Source organism: Mustelus asterias, chromosome 14 (genome assembly GCF_964213995.1).
Source record: "Mustelus asterias chromosome 14, sMusAst1.hap1.1, whole genome shotgun sequence".
NCBI classification, from domain to species: Eukaryota; Metazoa; Chordata; class Chondrichthyes; order Carcharhiniformes; family Triakidae; genus Mustelus; species Mustelus asterias.
The window spans coordinates 28,748,614-28,768,912 of NC_135814.1; positions in this window are offsets into that span (position 1 = coordinate 28,748,614).

Genomic DNA, 20,299 nt, shown 5'->3' on the forward strand with positions numbered 1-20,299 from the left:
ATTCCATCATTGGGATAAAGCCAGATTTAGTCATTTAAATACTGTGCGATACTCAACAGAATTCAACCTCGACAATGGCCAGTCAAAAAGCAGATGAGATGTTTTTACCTCTCAGAGTTTTAAAAATTCTTTTATGGGAGCTGGGCATCACCAGTTGGGCCAACATTTATTGCCCATCCTTAATTGCCTTTAAGGGGCAGTTAAGAATCAACTGCATTGCTGTGGATCTGGAGTCACATGTAAGCCAGACCAAGCAAGGATGACAGATTTCCTACCCTAAAGGCCATTAGTGAACCAGATGGATTTTTACAACAATGGTTTCATGGTCATCATTAGACCTATAATTCCAGACTTTTATTGAATTCAAATTTCACCAAGTGCCATGGTAGGATTTGAACCTGGATCCCCAAAGCATTACCCAGAATCTCTGGAATACTGGTGCCAGCGACATTACCACGAGGCCACTGCCTCCCCTAACAGAGTACTGAACTATAGCAATTTTAGCAACATGTAATCCTGAAGCCTGACTAATAAATTAGAGAATGTGAAAACATGGAAATTAAAAGCCAGTAGCAGTAAAAATTAAGTTAAAGCCGTCAGATTGTCATACGAAAACAATTAATTTGCAAATGCTGTCCTGAGCTAATCTGGCCGACATACGATGCCAGTTCTGCCAACATGGTTGTCTCTTACTCGCCCTCTGAAGCAACATTGAATGCCATTCAATTATATCAAATTGCTAGGGACTCGAGATATGAGCTCACCATCACCGCCTTGATGGCAAATAGGGATGGGCAATAAATGTCGACCTTACCAGAGGCACCCCTACAAAGAATGAAATTTGGAAACTTGGTACAAAACTGTATTTCTGTTTGAAGAAACTGTATTCCTTGTGCCACAGCAGAGGAGACTCCAATGTGACTTAAGCTAAACATTACAGAGTTTAAGGTCAGTAATTAGCACACTTTTAAACCTTTCTTCGGTCCTTGACCTGAAATGTCTTCTTCTCTTCCCGAGATGCTGTCAGTACCTGCTGAGTACTTCCAGCATTTTGTGTGTTTTTTTCAGATTTCCAAAATGCACATTGCTTTGCTTTTGTACACTTCAAACCTTCTTGCACTTTCTTCATTGAGTACCACAAGCTTAACCCGTTGTATCAGTAATATTGCAGCCAACTATAATTTACTTTATCCCTTTCATCAAACTGGTATTAAAATCCCCTGCTTAAACACCAATTACATAATTATAGTTTTGCTTTGAAGTCTGGTGGGAGCCAAAGTCTTTTGTAGTGGCCTAAGGCTGTTCAATGCTGAGAGAAACCAGCAAAAAATAGCTTAGAATGATCAAGCTAATTAGTCTTTGCAAGGCTCCCATATCAATAAACGAAAGTTAATCACAGGAAAATAGACCAAAAGAAAAACACAGATCTGTGAATTTTACATTCCCACTCCTTAGAGTTCAATTTTACTCTGGCTGTCAAGATCTAAAACGGGGCAAAGATTTCCAATTGACTGACATTACAGCAAATTGACCATTCGATACAAATTACCGCCACTTTGAAGACAGCATTCTGATTTCTAAACGTTCATTGGCAATATTTTTTAATGTGCGTTCACTTAAATCGGTAAGCTGGGTACTGAAATAGTTACATCAATTGTGAAAAAATGAAAGCTTTACAACAACAGGGGACATCTGGCAACTTAAAGCAGCCATTACATTCCCAGAAAATGTCACTGCATTTTGTTGCATTGAGTTGGGTCTTCACCCTTAACAAACCTTCCTCAGTTGGACGGTCTGCAATTTCCATCATCATGGCCCATTTAAACTGTACATTATTGATTTTCTCAATCTCCATGTTCTGACTGAGCTGCGCAAGTCGATGCATGATCTGAAGGGCGATCACACCCTTATGATGTTTTCATTTCAAACTTTAACATAGAACTTGAGGAACATTTGAAGAAGTGAAACTTTTAAATGCAGTTCGAATGTCAGTCAGGATTCTGTTGCTTTTGAAGTCACAACAGTTGGTTTTAACCCAGGACTTTATCAGGCCAGGAGTGCATTTGGGAGGTTCTGTAAGATTCAACGTTGCATTACAATTTCCTGTAAATTCTTCAAACCTCTCTCCAGCAACTCAATTACATGACTTAATTTAACAATTTCTGAGTGTGACACCAGCTTAAATTGGATCTTATCTTCCAGCATTGTCTTCCCTTGTTTATGGGCAAGTCATCCATTCATTTCATCAATGTTAGAATTTCAAACTTTGGAATAAGATTACTTGATTCCCACAGAAGAAAGAGCGCACAGATCTTGGGCTGCTGTTAGGCTCTCATTTTATATAATTATCAACACGTTGGTTGATTTCAATGAAGTAAGAATTAAGTATCGAAAATTGCATTTGAGGATCTTCCTTCTTCTCCCCTGCACTTCTTCCACCACCGTCCCCCCATATCCAATCTCCCTTCCTTCTTTCATTTGTCAACAGGCAGATTGTGCCAGTGTAATAGATTGCATTCTTAAATTGGCAGTTTATATGAACATTTAAGGAAGAAAAATTGTGATTTTAAAAAGTCACACGTTCACAACTCGTAAAATCAAAGAATCATAGAATCCCAACAGTGCAGAAGGAGGCAATTTGGCCCATCGAGCCTGCACCAACAACAATCCCACCCAGGCCCTACCCCCATAACCCCACGTATTTACCCTGCTAATCCCCCTGACACTAATGGGCAATTTAGCATGGCCAATCCACCTAACCTGCGGATCTTTGATTTGATTTGATTTATTGTTGTCACATGTATTAGTTTACAGTGAAAAGTATTGTTTCTTGCATGCTATACACCTACAAAGCATACCATTCATAGAGAAGGAAAGGAGAGAGTGCAGAAAGTAGTGTTACAGTCATAGCTAGAGTGTAGAGGAAGATCAAGTTGGTGCGAGGTAAGTCCATTCAAAAGTCTAATGGCATCAGGGAAGAAGCTATTCTTGAGTCGGGCTTTGGATGTGTAAGTAAATAAACATTGATCTGAATGAACTAATAGAGATAATTAGCTTGGGTTTGAATTTGACTGGTATCTCAGTACTTTAAAGATTATTCAGTTAATTAAGCAATCTGTGAGTTGTTGAGTTAAACCTGATTGATTTCTCAAACACAAGATAAAAGCTTTGTGTGAGTTTTATTTTTTGATCATAACAATATTTCACATACACTACCCTAATCATCATAGTTCTCAAAGGGAAGTATTTTATGCATTCTCTGATGATACAAGTGTCCACAGCTCAGCAAAAGAAACATCAAATGCCAAGATTCAATGGCCCTAAAATTGAGATAGCACTATAATTGAAGACCTCAAAATGAGGGTGAAACACACATGTAAGTGAGGGAATTGAAGTGAGGATTTACAATTCAATCCAGCCTGGGCTTCTACAACACTCCAGACTCTACTCTCCAAATAAAAATACTCAGCAGGCCAGGCAGCATGTGTGGAACAAGACGGAGGCAGCCCTCCCCGTGGTCCATGTTTCCCAGTGGTGGATGCGGCTTGCCATTTGCTGCCAGCAGATCTCACTGATGCCTATGGCATTTTGCATTGCTCTCCCATCCCACCGCCAAGGAACACGCCCTGCCCCCCCCCCCTCCCCCCATCCTCCCACCAGCAGGGAGTCATCTTCAGCAGGACTGGAAGGTCGCTTTGGAGGGAATGGCTGAAAAATCCTGGAGGCTTATTTGGTAGCACAAGCCACAAGCTTTCGGAGCGCTGCTCCTTCATCAGGTGAGTGGGAGTTCTGTTCACAAACAGGGCATATAAAGATACAAACTCAATTTACAAAATAATGGTTGGAAAGCGAGTCTTTACAGGTAATCAAGTCTTAAAGATACAGACATCCCCTACGGACAAGCCCTCCGTATACACAGGATCTGCTCAGATGAGGAGGATCGCAACAGACACCTCCAGACACTGAAAGATGCCCTCATAAGAACAGGATATGGCGCTCGACTCATCGATCGACAGTTCCAACGTGCCATAGCGAAAAACCACACCGACCTCCTCAGAAGCCAAACATGGGACACGGCAGACAGAGTACCCTTCATCGTCCAGTACTTCCCCGGAGTGGAGAAGCTACAACATCTTCTCTGGAGCTTCAACATGTCATTGATGAAGACGAACATCTCACCAAGGCCATCCGCACACCTCCACTTCTTGCCTTCAAACAACCGCACAACCTCAAACAGACCATTGTCCACACCAAACTACCCAGCCTTCAGGAGAACAGTGACCACGACACCACACAACCCTGCCACAGCAACCTCTGCAAGATGTGCCGGATCATCAACACGCATGCCATCATCTCACGTGAGAACACTATCCACCAGGTACACGGTACGTACACTTGCAACTCGGCCAATGTTGTCTACCTGATACACTGCAGGAAAGGATGTCTTGAGGCATGGTACATTGGGGAAACCATGCAGACGCTACGACAACGGATGAATGAACACCGCTCGACAATCACCAGGCAATCTCTTCCTGTTGGGAAACACTTCAGCGGTCATAGGCATTCGGCCTCTGATCTTCGGGTAAGCGTTCTCCAAGGCGACCTTTACGACACACGACAATGCAGAGTCGCTGAGCAGAGACTGATAGCCAAGTTCCGCACACATAAGGACAGCCTCAACCGGGATCTTGGGTTCATGTCACACTATCTGTAACCCCCACGACTTGCCTGGGCTTGCAAAATCTCACTAACTGTCCTGGCTGGAGACAACACACATCTCTTTAACCTGTGCTTAACCCTCTCTCCGCTCACATTGTCTGTACCTTTAAGATTTGATTACCTGTAAAGACTTGCATTCCAACCATTATTTTGTAAATTGAGTTTGTATCTTTATATGCCCTGTTTGTGAACACAACTCCCACTCACCTGATGAAGGAGCAGCGCTCTGAAAGCTTGTGGCTTGTGCTACCAAATAAACCTGTTGGACTTTAACCTGGTGTTATGAGACTTCTTACTGTGCTTACCCCAATCCAATGCCGGCATCTCCACATCATGAAAAATCCTGCCCAGAGTTATTGTTTTAGATCAAGATGACCTTACACTGGACTCAGTTCAATCATGATGAAGAAATTATTTTTTGTGGTACAGGTATAGAAGGAAACAAGGAACGTTACAGTTAAAATGAATGGGATGGAAAAAATAAAGCCTTCTGGTGAAAATTTATATGACAATAAAGGACCAGTTATCAGTAAAACAAAAAATATGATATCCATCAGTTTGCATTTACAAAAACAAAATTGGATAATGCTTTTGGGTGTAGCATGTTTTCTCAGAATTACAAAATGGTTCAAAGCTTTAATCCTAAATCAACAAATAGATCATTTAAGATTGTTCTGCTTCCTTTTCTCTCTTCAAACCATTTCTTTCATCCCATTGTGCCCCTTCATTATCTTAAAGACTTATTTTCCTTTCTTCCCAAAGAAAATAGCCTCTTCAGAAAAGAGACTGCACGGTGCATGGGGCACAATAGCACAGTGGCTAGCGCTGCTGCCTCACAGTGCCAGGGGCCCTGGTTCAATTCTAGCCTTGGGTTATTGTCTCTCCCTGTCTGCGTGGGTTTCCTCCAGGCACTTTGACCTCCCACAGTCCAAAGGTTGCGTATTAGGTGGATTGTTTATGCTCAATTGCCCCATTAGTGTCCAAAGATGTGTAAGTTACATTGATTATCCATGGTAAATGCAGGGATAGGGTGGGATAAGATACTCTGTCGGTGCAGACACAATGTACGAAATGGCCTCCTTCCACACTGCAGGGATTCCATGACGCTAATCTATTTTAATAGTTGTAACATGACTTTGCTTCCACACAAAGAAGTAGCAAAAATCTGGAACAATTTTCTCAAATGCCTGTGGATGCTAGAACAACTGGAGCATTCAAAGTTGAGATATTTTTTATTTGGTATGGGTGTCGGGGATATGGATTTGCGATAGAAACTCAATGGGCCAAATGGTCAACTTCTGTTTCTAATGTTCCTGTAGCTTGTGATTCTGAGTATCTATGCATTTTCTTGCTAGGGGAAGAGATATAAAAGTCAAGAATAAATGAGCAGGCTGGGGTTCTTCCCTCTGGAGAAGTCGAGACCTGATAACGGTCTTTAAACTTATGAAGACAGATGTAAAGAAAATTATTCCAATTGTGAGTGGGTCCAAAATGAGGGAGCACAAATATAAGGTAGCCAATAACATATCAAACAAAGAATTTACTTAGGTGAATTTAAGAAGAATTTCTATACAGAATATCAGGTAACACCACTACTCGCTGCTCAAACAGAGAGCAGATTTCCACTCCATCTGGCGAAGGAGCAGTGCTCCGAAAGCTTATGGTATTTGCTACCAAATAAACCTGTTGGACTTTAACCTGGTGTTGTGAGACTTCTTACTGTGTTCACCCCAGTCCAACGCCGGCATCTCCACATCATAGTTGCAACAACACATCCCTGCTCCTGTATTCAAAACCTCTCGCGATGAAGGCCAACATGCCATTTGCCTTCTTTACCGCCTGCTGCACCTGCATGCTTACCTTCAGTGACTGATGCACAAGGACACCTAGGTCCTGCTGTACACTCACCTCTCCCATTTCAGGTAGTAGTCTGCCTTCTTGTTTTTGCTTCCAAAGTGAATAACCTCACACTTATCCAAATTATACTGCATCTGCCATTGATTAGCCCACTCACCCAACATGTCCATATCATTCTGAAGGATCTCTGCATCCTCATCACAGTTCACCCTCCCAACCAACTTGGTATCATCTGCAAACTTTGAGATGTTACATTTTGTTCCCTCATCCAAATCATTCATATATATTGTGAATAGCTGGGGTCCCAGCACCGATCCCTGTGGCACCCCCACTAGTGACTGCCTGCCAATTTGAAAAGCAGCCATTAGTTCCTACTTTTTGTTTCCTCTCTGCCAACCAGTTTTCTATCCATCTCAATACACGTCCTCCAATCCCATGCGCTTTAATCTTGCACGATAATCTCTTGTGCAGGACTTTGTCAAACGCTTTCTGAAAGTCCAAATATACCACATCTACTGGTTCCCCCTTGTCAACTCTACTCGTTACATCTTCAAAGAATTCCAACAGATTTGTCAAGCATGATTTCCCCTTCATAAATCCATGCTGACCCTGTCTGATCCTGCCATTGCTTTATAAATGCTCTGCTATAAAGTCATTGATAATGGATTCGAGAATTTTCCCCTTACTGTTAAGCTTACTGATCTAAAATTCCCTGTTTTCTCTCTATTTCCCTTTTTGAATATTGGAGTGACATTCGCTACCCTCCAATCTGCAGGGATTGTTCCAGAGTCTATAGAATCCTGGAAGATGACCACCAATGCATCCACTATTTCTAGAGCCACTTCCTTAAGCACTCTGGGTGTAGATTATTCGGCCCTGGATATTTATCCGCCTTCAATCCCATCAACTTTCCCAGTACCATTTTTCTACTAATATTGATCTCCCTCAGTTTTTCCCTCTCACTAAATCTTGCATTCTCCAACATTTCTGGCATCTGATTTGTGTCCTCTTTTATGAAGACGGAACTAAAGTATGTATTCAGTTGCTCGGCCATTTCTTTGTCTTGTCGTATACATTCCCCTGTTTCTGTCTGTAGGGGACCTACATTTGTTTGGTTAGCAGATAGGAAGCAAAGAGTTGACATAAATGGGTCTTTTTCTGATTGGCAGGCAGAGACTTGTGGGATACCGCAGGGATCTGTGCTAGGACCTCAACTGTTCACATTATATATTAATGATTTGGAAAAGGGAACTAAATGTATCATCTCCAAATTTGCAAATTATATAAAGTTGGGTGGGAGGGTGAGCCGTGAGGAGGATGCAGAGATGCGTCAGTGTGGTTTGGATAGGTTGAGTGTGTGGGCATATGCACGGCAGATGCAGTATGACAGACCTGCATCCCAGGAATCAGCCTGGTAAACCTTCACTGTACTTCCTCTATAGCAAGGACACCAAATCTGCACACAATACTCCAGGTGTGGCCTCACCAATGCCTTATACAATTGCAGTAAAATATCCCTATCCTTATTTCAGATGCAGTATAATGTGGATAAACATGAGATTGTCCATTTTGCTAGCAATAATAGGAAGACAGATTATTAGTTGAATGGGTGTAAATTGAAAGGTGGGGATACTCAGTGAGACTTTGATGTCTTTGTGCATCAGTCACTGAAAGTGAGCGCACAGGTACAGCAGGCATTAAGGAAGGCAAATGATATATTGGCCTTAATAATGAGAGGATTTGAGTATAGGAATAGGGATATTTTACTGCAATTGTATAAGGCAATGGTGAGGCCACACCTGCAGTATTGTGTGCAGATTTGGTGTCCTTATCTAAGGAAGGATGTCCTTGCTATAGAGGAAGTACAGTGAAGGTTTACCAGGCTGATTCCTGAGATGTAGGTCTGTCATATAAGGAGAGACTAAATTGGTTAGGATTATATTCACTGGAGTTTAGAAGCCTGAGAGGGGATCTCATCGAAACTTATAAAATTCTAACAGGGTTAGATAGGGTAGATTCAGAAAAAACTGTTCCCAATGGTGGGGGTGTCCAGAACTAGGGGTCATCGTTTGAGGATAAGGGTGAACCTTTTAGAACTGAGGTGAGGAGAAATTTCTTCACTCAAAGGATGGTGAAGGTGTGGAATTCACTACCACAGAAAGTAGTTGAGGCCAAAACATTCTGATTTCAAGAAGACCTTAGATATAGCTCTTGGGGCTAAAGGGATCAAGAGATATGGGGGAAAGGGGGATCCGGATATTGAATTCAATGATCTGCCATGATCAAAATGAATGGTGAAACAGGCTCAAAAGGCCGAATGACCTACTCCAGCTTCTAGTTTCTATATATCCCTGAATCAAAGATTTACTTTTGCTGTCACTTCACCTCGTGCCAATGTCTTAAGGAAACATCTTCTACTTGTTAGCTTCTAAGTGGGTCATACACTTGCGGCCTATAGTAGGAGAGCAAATAAAATGTGCCATGAGCCTTTCTGTAGTAAGGTAGTCCTGCACTTTATAAATTATCAGTTTGATTGTACTTTGAATACTCTGTTCCATTCTGGTCACTAGATGGCAAAAAATATTGCAGTTATCGAATAGAGAAAAGCACAATCATTGACAAAAGAATTAGATTATGAAAATCGATTGTGCCAATTGTTCAGATTCTTACCAGAAAGAGATGATTGGGAGGTAATAGAATTTCTGTTTTTGGATTAAAAAGGAACTAGAAAAAGAGTGAATTATCACTTTGACCATATATTAAACTGCTGTCTTCCTGACTGAATGATGTCTTCCTCCATTCCATCAATATCTGAGGAAAGATTATATCTAACATGTGGTGTAAAGCGCTAGCTTTCCTGTTAGAGTCATGGATTTACCCACTGAATTCCCAAGAGGAAAAGAAGAAATGTTGAAGTGAAGTGAAGAACTACCAAGATCTTCTTTTGCCTACAGGAGATTATCAAAATGATTATACTTTCTGCTCCAATGGAGACCATGACAATCGCATGTCTGTTATATTGCCCCATACTTGAGGCTGAAGGATAAATGCTGCATTAAATCCTTCAAAAGCAGCAGCCACAACATTGCTTCAGGAAAGAATGTGATCACAGTGCATATCAAACCAATTATTAGACTGTCATGTTGGCGAATAATTCAGCTTGTGGTTGCCCTGATAAGCTGTTTCTGAAAAATCTACCATTGCAGCAGTGGGAGTCAACTATGCACAGTACAGGTTTAGCTTCTTGCAAACCTGTTATAATTTTGCAATGTTGACAAAGTGCCAATACCCAAACTGATTCCAAAGTAAGTGGAGTGAAATTACATCTTCCAGTAATTATCTCTTCTCTTTATTCACTCACCCGATGAAGGAGCAGCTCTCCGAAAGCTCATGACTCCAAATAAACCTGTTGAACCTTAACCTGGTGTTGTGAGACTTCTTACTTTGTTCTGGTGTTAGGTTAGGGTTTGATTTGGGATTCAGGCTGTGTTTACATTGGGCTGGGTGTAAGTGGCAAGAAAAGGCCCAAGTCATTTTGATCCTTGGTCGTCATTTAAATACTGCAGGCCTGTCTCCTTCAAGAAACTGAATGCACTAACATTGGGGCATGCAGGTGGAAATAGAGAACCCCAAGTAGAAGACCCAAGGACAACTTGCCTGGATTAGGGAGAGCACTTCTGCTCCTCCTGCCTGACATGGATTTCAAAGCAAGGTTTCCTTCTTATACTTATCTTGGTATCTGCAAGCCAAACACTGCCTCCTGGATTGGGTTTGACATTGGATAGGTCTCCCCCAGACTCCTCGTATTGCAACACCAGCAACTTCCTCAGGCCACAATATTTGAATTTAAACTACTCCCTCACCTTTCTGCAGCAGGAACCTCAGTCAATTTGAGAGTTGATGAAGATGAAATGGTGGCAGGCAGGAATAGGGTAACCTTCAGCCTCCAAGTGAACTCTGCCTAATCTTAATGCTACCCCTGACACCATTCTGAGGGGTAGGGTTCAAGTCAAGGCCATTCAAACTGCAGCATTGACACCAGTATATCTTACTTTGGAGTGCTCGTTAGTCTTCAGGTGCATGCGATGATGTAGATAAAATGTGAACTTTCAACATTGCCAATTTTCGAGAGATTAAACAATGCAAGGTTAAATTTTCCATTACGGCTTTTTGTTTTAAGCCAGCAAACTGCACTGCGACCTTTTCCCACATCAAACAAGGCTACTAGTGTTGGATCTTCTGGAGTAAGCCCATTAGTGAAGTGTACATAACAAACTCCTGGCTCAGATTGGGTGTCATGTCAGGAGCTTGCTCAATAGGGGAAAGGTGAATAGTTAGTGCAGCTCCAGCTTAGAGCTGAGCCTAAAAATATTTGAAGCAAGAATTTTAAATTGGCAACCATGTACACTCCACTTCACAATTCTAGAAAGGAAGGTCCTGACCAGGGCATCACCACTTCTCCCCAGGGGGAGGTGCAGTATTCTCATTGGAGTCCCAAATCCAAACATCCTCAGAGTATATGTGATTTGCCAGACTGATCATCAGTAAAACTCTCCTGCATCCACCAAGTAAATTGCACACTGACTGCACCATATGCCAAGTACTGAATCTTCCTTGCAGCCTTTCCATAGTTTCACTGGCATTGCCATTCTGCATCTTCCATTAATACCATATACTTGAAGGCAAAAATGAGAACTCAAGACAGAATTTTCTATCATTGACTTTTAAAATAAAGCCAGAACACTGGGTTGTGAGCTTTGCACATATCAAACTGAAGAAGCATGTACTTGTTGCTCCCGGTGAAAACACAAGTTATTGCAATATTTCTTCTCTTCATTGTCTTTCTCAAGGGAAATTGAGGGTAGGCAACATCTGCAGGACATGCCAGTGATGTCCACATCATGTGAAAGAATTATAAAAAATACATCAACAAAAATGGGCCCAAGACAGTTTGATACATTTACCCTCGATTGTTTTAACATCTATTTGGGTGCACCTTCTAGGATAGGCACACTACCCTAACACTGTACATACTCTTCAAATTTCCAGAATCGCAGTATTTTTTTCCATTTGCATTCTCTCCCTTCTTAGTACCTCTGCTGCCTACATCGCTCTCCGGTGTGCTGATAAAGGGATTCAGCCTTCCTTTTGTCCAAAAGTCATATGAAACATAAATTCAAGTATAACACACAGGTTTGATTCTCAGCTTGGGTCACTGTCTGTGCGGAATCTGCACATTCTCCCCGTGTCTGCAGAGGTTTCCTCCGGGTGCTCCAGTTTCCTCCCACAGTCCAAAAGACGTGCTGGTTAGATGCATTAGCCATGCTAAATTCTCTCTCAGTGTACCCGAACGGGCGCTGGAGTGTGGCAACTAGGGGATTTTCACAGTAACTTCAGCGCAGTGTTAATGTAAGCCTACTTGTGATACTAATAAATAAATAAACTTTAAAAGAGATAATTTCAGCAGGGATCCTCCCACAGTCTGAAAGATGTGCTGGGTATGTGCTTTGACCCGAACAAGTGCCGGAGTGTGGCGACTTGGGGAATTTCACAGGAACTTCATTGCAGTGTTAATGTAAGCCTACTTGTGACATTAATAAATAAACCTCAATTTTAAACTTTAAAAACTTTAACTTTAAAACTTTAACAATGTATTGCCACCCAAACATCATGTGAAGGGTTGCTTCACAACCGGCATTGAATTTATTTTCCTCTTCAATAAGAATCTTTCCAAAACCATCCCAACCTCCCGAGTGTACCTAGTGGCTTGCATCACGCAATATCTGTTGCAAGTACCAGCTCAGCACGGGTAAATCTACTCTTTGGATATTTATCAGCTTAATGGCAGACCACAAGAAAGAGCAAGAGTATGTTGCCCTGGCAATCCTCGCATCCTTTTGCAGCATTAAAGCCTGAGGTTCAGATTTGACAGGGTTTCTTTATGACTATTGTACATACTGACATGATAGTGTCCAGAAATCCCTGCAAGGTCTGACAGCAACCAAGATTTCAGCTGGGCAGATAATGGATTATCAAAGCTGTAATCCTGACAGATACTGTACAGCAAATGCCTCTGCAATGATCTCCTGAATGTCATAAGTCTTTCACACAATGCGACAATTCCTCATGCATATTAAATACAATCATCATGGAATTCTTAGCAAAATTGTGTCGATATTATAATGGTTACCTGGCCTGCAAAGTCAGCTGCATCCTTTAGCAATAAATTGAAAGTTACTTCAAGTAGGCCAGGATTTTGTTGGGCTAGTGGATGTCTTGCCCACTGGTTGGAGAATCCGCGAGAATATCTGTCAGTTCCATGGGAAAACCCAATGGAATCAAATGCCCTTCAGACATTTAAGTGGCTGTCACCAGGCCTTGATGCTCCCTAGTGGTGGCAGTCCGGCCTACGAGAGCTGCCAATCATGTTCCTCATGTCACCAGCACCCACTCAAGGCCTGGATCTCTGTGGGATCCAAGACTAAAGGTGAGTGAAGGGAGAATGGGGAGTAGGGCAGTCATGGGAGTGCAGGAGGTGGGGGGGGCGGGGTGGCGAGGATGGTGTGGGGTCAGTCATGCATGAGTGGAATTGAATTGACATCCTGCAACTTGTGGTTGGGAATTCTCTGTTAGCCCTGTCCAACAAAATTGCTGGGAGTTTTTGGCTGCCACCAGAAGACTGATGCGGGGCCTCTCTCATAATTCAATGGGCCTGGCCCACTATGGTTTCCACCACAAGGGCTGCAAAATCCAGCCCATAATGTCGGCTTGGCTCATAGGTCATACTCTTACTTGAGTCAGAAGGCCATAGTTCCAAGCCTCACTTCAAGATTTTGAACAGCAACAGCTTGCTGAATCACCTTTAATATAATAAAACATCCCAAGGTATTTTATACTTCATACTAAATGAAGAACAATGGCTTACAGCAACTGATACATTGCAATTGGGAAGGACACAACCTGCTTGATGGAGAACATTTATGGAGGTCTTAGACACAATGGTGAAGATAAACCCAGATTGAAATCAGGGAGGAGTCACATGACTCAGCTCCTGGGTGAAATATCCTGGCTTTGAATTAACAGAGAGAGAATGTCATTGGGACAAAATGGGGCAACAGCCCCAGTCTCGAAACATTGACTCCATTCTCTCTCCACAGATGCTGTCAGAGCTGCTGAGATTTTCCAGCATTTTCTGTTTTTGTTTCACCAAACAAGGAGAATTCAGCCCTGAAGAAGTCATCCCAGACTTATAACTTTAACTCTGTTTCACTCTCCACAGATGCTGCTTGTGTTTTTCCAGCATTTTCTGTTTTTATCAGCAAATAAAGTTTAGCTAATTATCTACCTTTATTTAGTGATACAAATATTTGATTTCATAATTCATGTTGAGGAAAATACCTTTTAATTTAGGAATTGAATTTGAAATGTAAACAAGTGGAAACACTTGGGGAGGGATTTTCCAGCCATGCTCACCCCAAAACTGGAAAATCCCGCCCGAGGTCAACGGACATTTGCATAGTCCATCTCCCGCCCGCTACAATTCCTGTGGCGGGCAGGACAGGAAGATTCTCCTCTCGATTGAGAAACAGACACAGAGGTAATCACAGTTCACAGGGTAACCTGTGTTTATTTAGCAAAGTCAAAGTTAGAATTGAGAATGCTTCCGATTTAAAGATGTGGACATTTGAATTTGTTGTTCTTCTGAATGCGGTAGCGCTGTCTTAAATTCTTTTAAAAAGCCTTTGTCTGCAGTGGGTCATCCCTGGCTGATCGTAGTCAGACAAAATGGCTCAAACCATGTCAAGTGGGTTGGAAAGAGAAGGAGGCAGGAGTAACCTCACTTGGGTCTTCTTTCATTTATTCATTCTCGGTTCTGCAGAGAAAAGATGTGCTGACAACATAAAATTGTTGGCTCCTCATGTCACCTTCCTTCTCTAGCTGCCAGAGGATCAAAATAAAGAAATTGTCCATGAATTCGAAGGGTAACTGGATTTGCTCTTCATGTCTGGAAAGGTATTTTAGCCAGGATCCCATTGTCCAAGTGGCTAAACTTAATGGTCAGGCTCCAACAGTTCAATATCTGAGGTGATTGCCCTAATACCTTGTTAATGAGGCAGCAGATATGGGTCCTTCCTGTTCCCCGGAGGTCATTATCTTTGCTGGGTTTTACAGACAAACTGTTTCCATTTCAACTGGATTGGAATACAGAATGTATATTTTAACCAATTGGAGTAGCCATCTTGGACTGTGGACTCAAGTCACTTTTGGGCTGTGTTTGAAAATATTTCCAGCTGGTGAATTAAAAATCATTATTTGACATCAACACATTTTCATGACAGTTTGGTTACAGAAACACATAGTCAGAGAAAGAAGATATGACAGGAACTGTGGGACAGGGGGCAGAGGGTATTAGAAACCCAGCTGGTTTTCTGATTTTAAAAATTCAATAGCAATAAAAATTCAATAGCAAGAATGTAGTGAGGCCACTAACTTGATATGAGGAAGCCATAGTCATAATGTTTTGAAGAAAATTTGTAGAGTTGTTTAGTCAAAGCTAATGGAAGGATCTCTGTGAAATATGGCACTTCAGAGAACAGCTGAAACACTGAGGAGAATTCCGGAGAGCTGTGGCATACTTTGTTTTGTTTTCAAAGGAGAAGTGAATGAACCCTCATGATCTCATAATATATAAGGAAACATTTGGATGGAATTAGAAAGCAAAAGGGGAACTGGATTTATACTCTAAGACTTGACAGACCATAATGTTAAGTTAATGCTTGCTATGTTTATTTTTTAATATACAACTCATTTTTGTTTGGAAACAAAATGTCATGGTATTGTTTATTTCAGGTGATAACTGGGTGTTCCAATTTCCTTTTAAATGTTAGCTGTCTCCATAAAGATTGTAACATTTGTTTGTAGGATTCAATTGTTTGGAAATTGGGTAACGAGCTTGTCTACATAACAAAATTGACTAAACTTCATACTAATTCCCATCTCCATTTATTTTATTTCATTTTGTTTCTTCTTTTCATCTCATTCATCTATTTTTATCATTCTTCTTTCTCACTTCCATTTTTCCACTTCTCCATCCCCGCTCTCCATCTTGGAACTCATGCCCCCCCCCCCACCCCCGCCCCCTTTTAGGGCAACTGCCATATTCCTCAGGTAGTCTCTTAACCATCTGTCCCTTTATTCTGCCATTCACACAGTCTGATCACTTACTGGATACTTTTAGCACCTTTCTCAGCCTTCTTCATCCTCATTTACATTCCCTTTGTCCCATGACAGACCATTCCCTCCCCGCCCCCCCCCCCCCCCCACCCCCCCCCCCCCCACCCCGCCACACTCTCATAGTATGCCACTAGGTGATAAGCATAGGTATATTGTCAGATGTAAAAGGCATTTAATCTAATTATATACACTTGCTGATTTTCTTTGCTCCCAACTCTGACAAAGGGTCATCCAGACTCGAAACGTTGGCTCTATTCTCTCCCCACAGATGCTGTCAGACCTGCTGAGTTTCTCCAGCATTTTCAGTTTTTATTTCAGCTTCCAGCATCTGCAGTATTTTGCTTTTCTCATGCTAATTCAGTTGCTTTGGGTCATGCAGAGGACGTTATACAGACTATATAAAGCTAAATTAGTCTTATTTGACATGGCATACAATTTATTTCATTATTAGCAACCAAGAAACCACCTTGTTCCATGTAACACGTAAGTGATTGATCTGTTCATAACTTAAGTGGTGACCAATATTTTAAACATGATCTCTTTAATAAACTATACACTTGTCAAAATCCTTCCAGATGATAATAAAAAGCTTTTCAGATGCGTCCACTACTTAATATTTATCCAAAATAATTATCCAAAATTATTTTTTCCCATCTTTGCAAATCAATAAGGGAAAATTAGATAATATGTTCTCCTTGTTGAAGAGTCACAAGGACTCAATGTTAACATTGTTTCTCTCTCCACAGAGGCTGCTAGACCTGCTGGGTTTTCCCAACATATTCTGTTTTTATAACATATTCTCCTTCCTCCTTTAGAGTATGGATTTGGATCTAACCAATCTAATGTTTCTGCTGGTTAAAAGGGTCATCAAAATCACTTTCTTATCAAAAATGAAATTCCTCAACTTCCTGTTTCTCTCTTTCTCCCCTGAAGTTATTGTTTCCCTGCTGAGAGTTTGGTCCTCTGCAACTGCCTCTGTTGTCAATGCCAAGAGTTTCCTATTCATGTATAAACTTACAGAGCATGAGTGGGCTTTTGAACCATGCGCCTTATCAGCTGACTTTGATCCTGTTCTCATATCCATTTTACATTCATAGAAACCCTACAGTACAGAAAGAGGCCATTCGGCCCATCGAGTCTGCACCGACCACAATCCCACCCAGGCCCTACCCCCATATCCCTACATATTTTACCCACTAATCCCTCTAACCTATGCATCTCAGGACACGAAGGGGCAATTTTAGCATGGCCAATCAACCTAACCTGCACATCTTTGGACTGTGGGAGGAAACCGGAGCACCCGGAGGAAACCCACGCAGACACGAGGAGAATGTGCAAACTCCACACAGACAGTGACCCAAGCCGGGAATCGAACCCAGACCCCTGGAGCTGTGAAACAGCAGTGCTAACCACTGTGCTACCGTGCCGCAACTTTGGCTTGCTGAATAATATTTGAGAGTATCTATTCCCTTTATCTCAACTAAGATCAACTACCTTAGCAGTGACTGAAGGGTCGGTGGTGGCCTAATGGTATTATCGCTAGACTATTAATCCAGAAACTCAGCTAATGTTCTGGAGACCTGGGTTCGAATCCTGCCACGGCAGATGATGAAATCTGAATTCAGTTTTTAAAAAAATCTGGAATTAAGGATCTACTGATGACCATGAAACCAACGTCATAAAAACCCATCTGGTTCACTAATGTCCCTTTAGGGAAGGATATCTGCCATCCTTACCTGGTCTGGCCTACAGATTACTCCAGAGCCACAGCAATGTGGTTGACTCTCAACTGCCCTTGGGCAACTAGGGATGGGCAATAAATGCTGGCCAGCCAGCAATACCCACATCCCACGAATGAATAAAAAAAGATCAAATCTGACGCACTTCTCAGCTGCTTATCTGTTTTAGCTAACTGAGATATTAGTAAGTATCCCTTAGTTTTCATTGCAAGTTACATGTATACTGCTCCACTTCATATTCATCCATAATGATTTTTTTCTATTATTCACGAGCTGATGTATATAATTAGATTAAACGCCTTTTGTATCTGACAATCTATCTATGTTTATCACCTAGTGGCATAGTTTGGCAACATCAATTGTTGCATACTGTACAAAATGGCCTCCTTAACAACAATAGGGACCCAGATCACTTCTCAGCACAAGGTAATAGTAATTGAACCAGCTATAGCTTTTGCCATTTGTTCTCGAATTCTTTTCTTTGCCTTTGCTAAAACAGTTAACAATCCAACGAGTTAATTTGCCATGAATCTTAATCTGTTTTATAAACCGTGCATGAAGAAGTTTATCTCGTGGGAGGTGCCTTTGGAATATCCAAGTAAATTACTGTCGCTCCATTTAACTTCACAGCTAATTTAGTTTATTCTTTGCAAAGAATTCCAGTGGCATGCAAAGACATCCTGAAGACTTGTTATCATTTGGTCAGATTTTCCCCACTTGAGCAAACTTATCCGCTAGGTTTCATTTCTAAATGCCAGCAAAACATTTGCTGTCCTTGGATGCTCAAGTTTATTTCCTGTAAGTTCCTTTCTTTATGAACCCCCCAATAAGATATTCATCAATGCCTCATCTATTTCCTCACTCATCAATCATAATCAATTGACACCAGATGCTTATTAGTTGCTTTGACTTCATTTTTTTCCCAAGAGTTAATATGCTACCAGCACAATGTTAATGTAAAGGACAGGTCATTTCCTTTTAATCACAGCCTGTTAGAGAATAACAAGGATGCAACAATCACACTTGTCACAATTTGCACGACCACTACTATGTCACAATAGATTTACAATCACCGGGCAGTTTGTCACAAAGTTATCGGTTTAACTTTACTAAAAATAGAAACCAAAACCAAATAAAAGTCAACATTGCAAGCTTCCTAAAACAATAAAATAATTGAGCAGAGAATTCAATGTCTTGTCAGAAGATTTAGATGCAGCATAGGTCGCTTATAGCTGTGCTGGCGAGTTAAACAAATAAATCCTTGCACAAGTTAAAGTTGTACTTCACAGCGATTTTGCCTGTAAAATTCAGAAACTTACAAAATTTTTTTTTCAAAGATGGGGGCTGGAATTTTTTGGCCGTTCACACCCTGCCGCTGCTGCAAGTGAGGACGGGAGAATTTGGCACTCAGCCAAATCTGCGTTCACTGCAGCAGGGCCAGAAAATCCCGCCAGTGTGAACAGCCGGAAAATTCCGCCCGTTACAGTTTTGCTTTCTCTGTGAAATGTCCTCCACTGATTACAAAAGTGTCATAAACTTACACATTGAAACCAATCCTTTCCTGCCACACCAATTAACAGCTATCGAACTTTCCATCTACTTACTAGGGGTGGCAATGTGGCACAGTGGTTAGCACTGCTACCTCACAGCTCCAGGGACCCGGGTTCAATTCTCGGCTTGGGTCACTGTCTGTGTGGAGTTTGCACATTCTCCCTGTGTCTATGTGAGTTTCATCCAAGTGCTCCGGTTTTCTCCCACAGTCCAAAGATGTATGGGTAGGTGGATTGGCCATGCTAAATTGCCCCTTAGTGTCAGGGGGACTCGGTAGGGGAAATGCATGGGGTTATGAGGATAGGTTTAAGTATATTTATTAGTGTCACAAGTAGGCTTACATTAACAGTGAGAAGTCCTACAACACCAGGTTAAAGTCCAACAGTTTTATTTGGAATCAGGTGAGTCACCTGAGGAAGGAGCAGTGCTCCGAAAGCTCGTGATTCCAAATAAACCTGTTGGACTTTAACCTGGTGATGTGAGACTTCTTACTGTGCCCAGTCCAGTCCAATGCCGGCATCTCCACATCATGGCTACGTTAACAGTGTAATGAAGTTACTGTGAAAATCCCCTATTCGCTACACTCCGGCGCCTGTTCAGGTACACTGAGGGAGAATTTAGCATGGACATTGCACTTAACCAGTACATCTTTTGGACTGTGGGAGGAAGCCAGAACACCCAGGGGAAACCCACACTGACAGGGGGAGAACATGCAAACGCCGCACAGACAGCGACCGAAGCCGGGAATCAAACCCAGGTCCCTAACGCTGTGAGGCAGCAGTACTAACCACTGTGCCACTGTGCCGCTCATAGGGTCTGGATGGGATTGTGGTCGGTGCAGGCCGAATGGCCTCCTCCTGCACTGTAGGATTCTATGATTCTATCTTTGTTTTACCATTATGGGTTAACCTACCTCAAATCTCGCATTGATGGAAAATCCTGGGTCCTGTTCAATCCTAACATTCATGACTTTAGCAGTCAATCGTTGCATATTCAGAATGATTAGTGGTTAGCTGGTGAAAAACATATGGATAAGTTTACACAGGAGTTTGCATTAACACATAATGTCAGATCTGGCAAGCTTTGTGAAATGGTCTCATAGGACAGGAGAATTTTAAACTGTGACAGATCACTGATAATACAATTGTTCAGCAGCACTGCCTTAACGAAGAAGATTTTATATTAAAAAAGGCCAACAA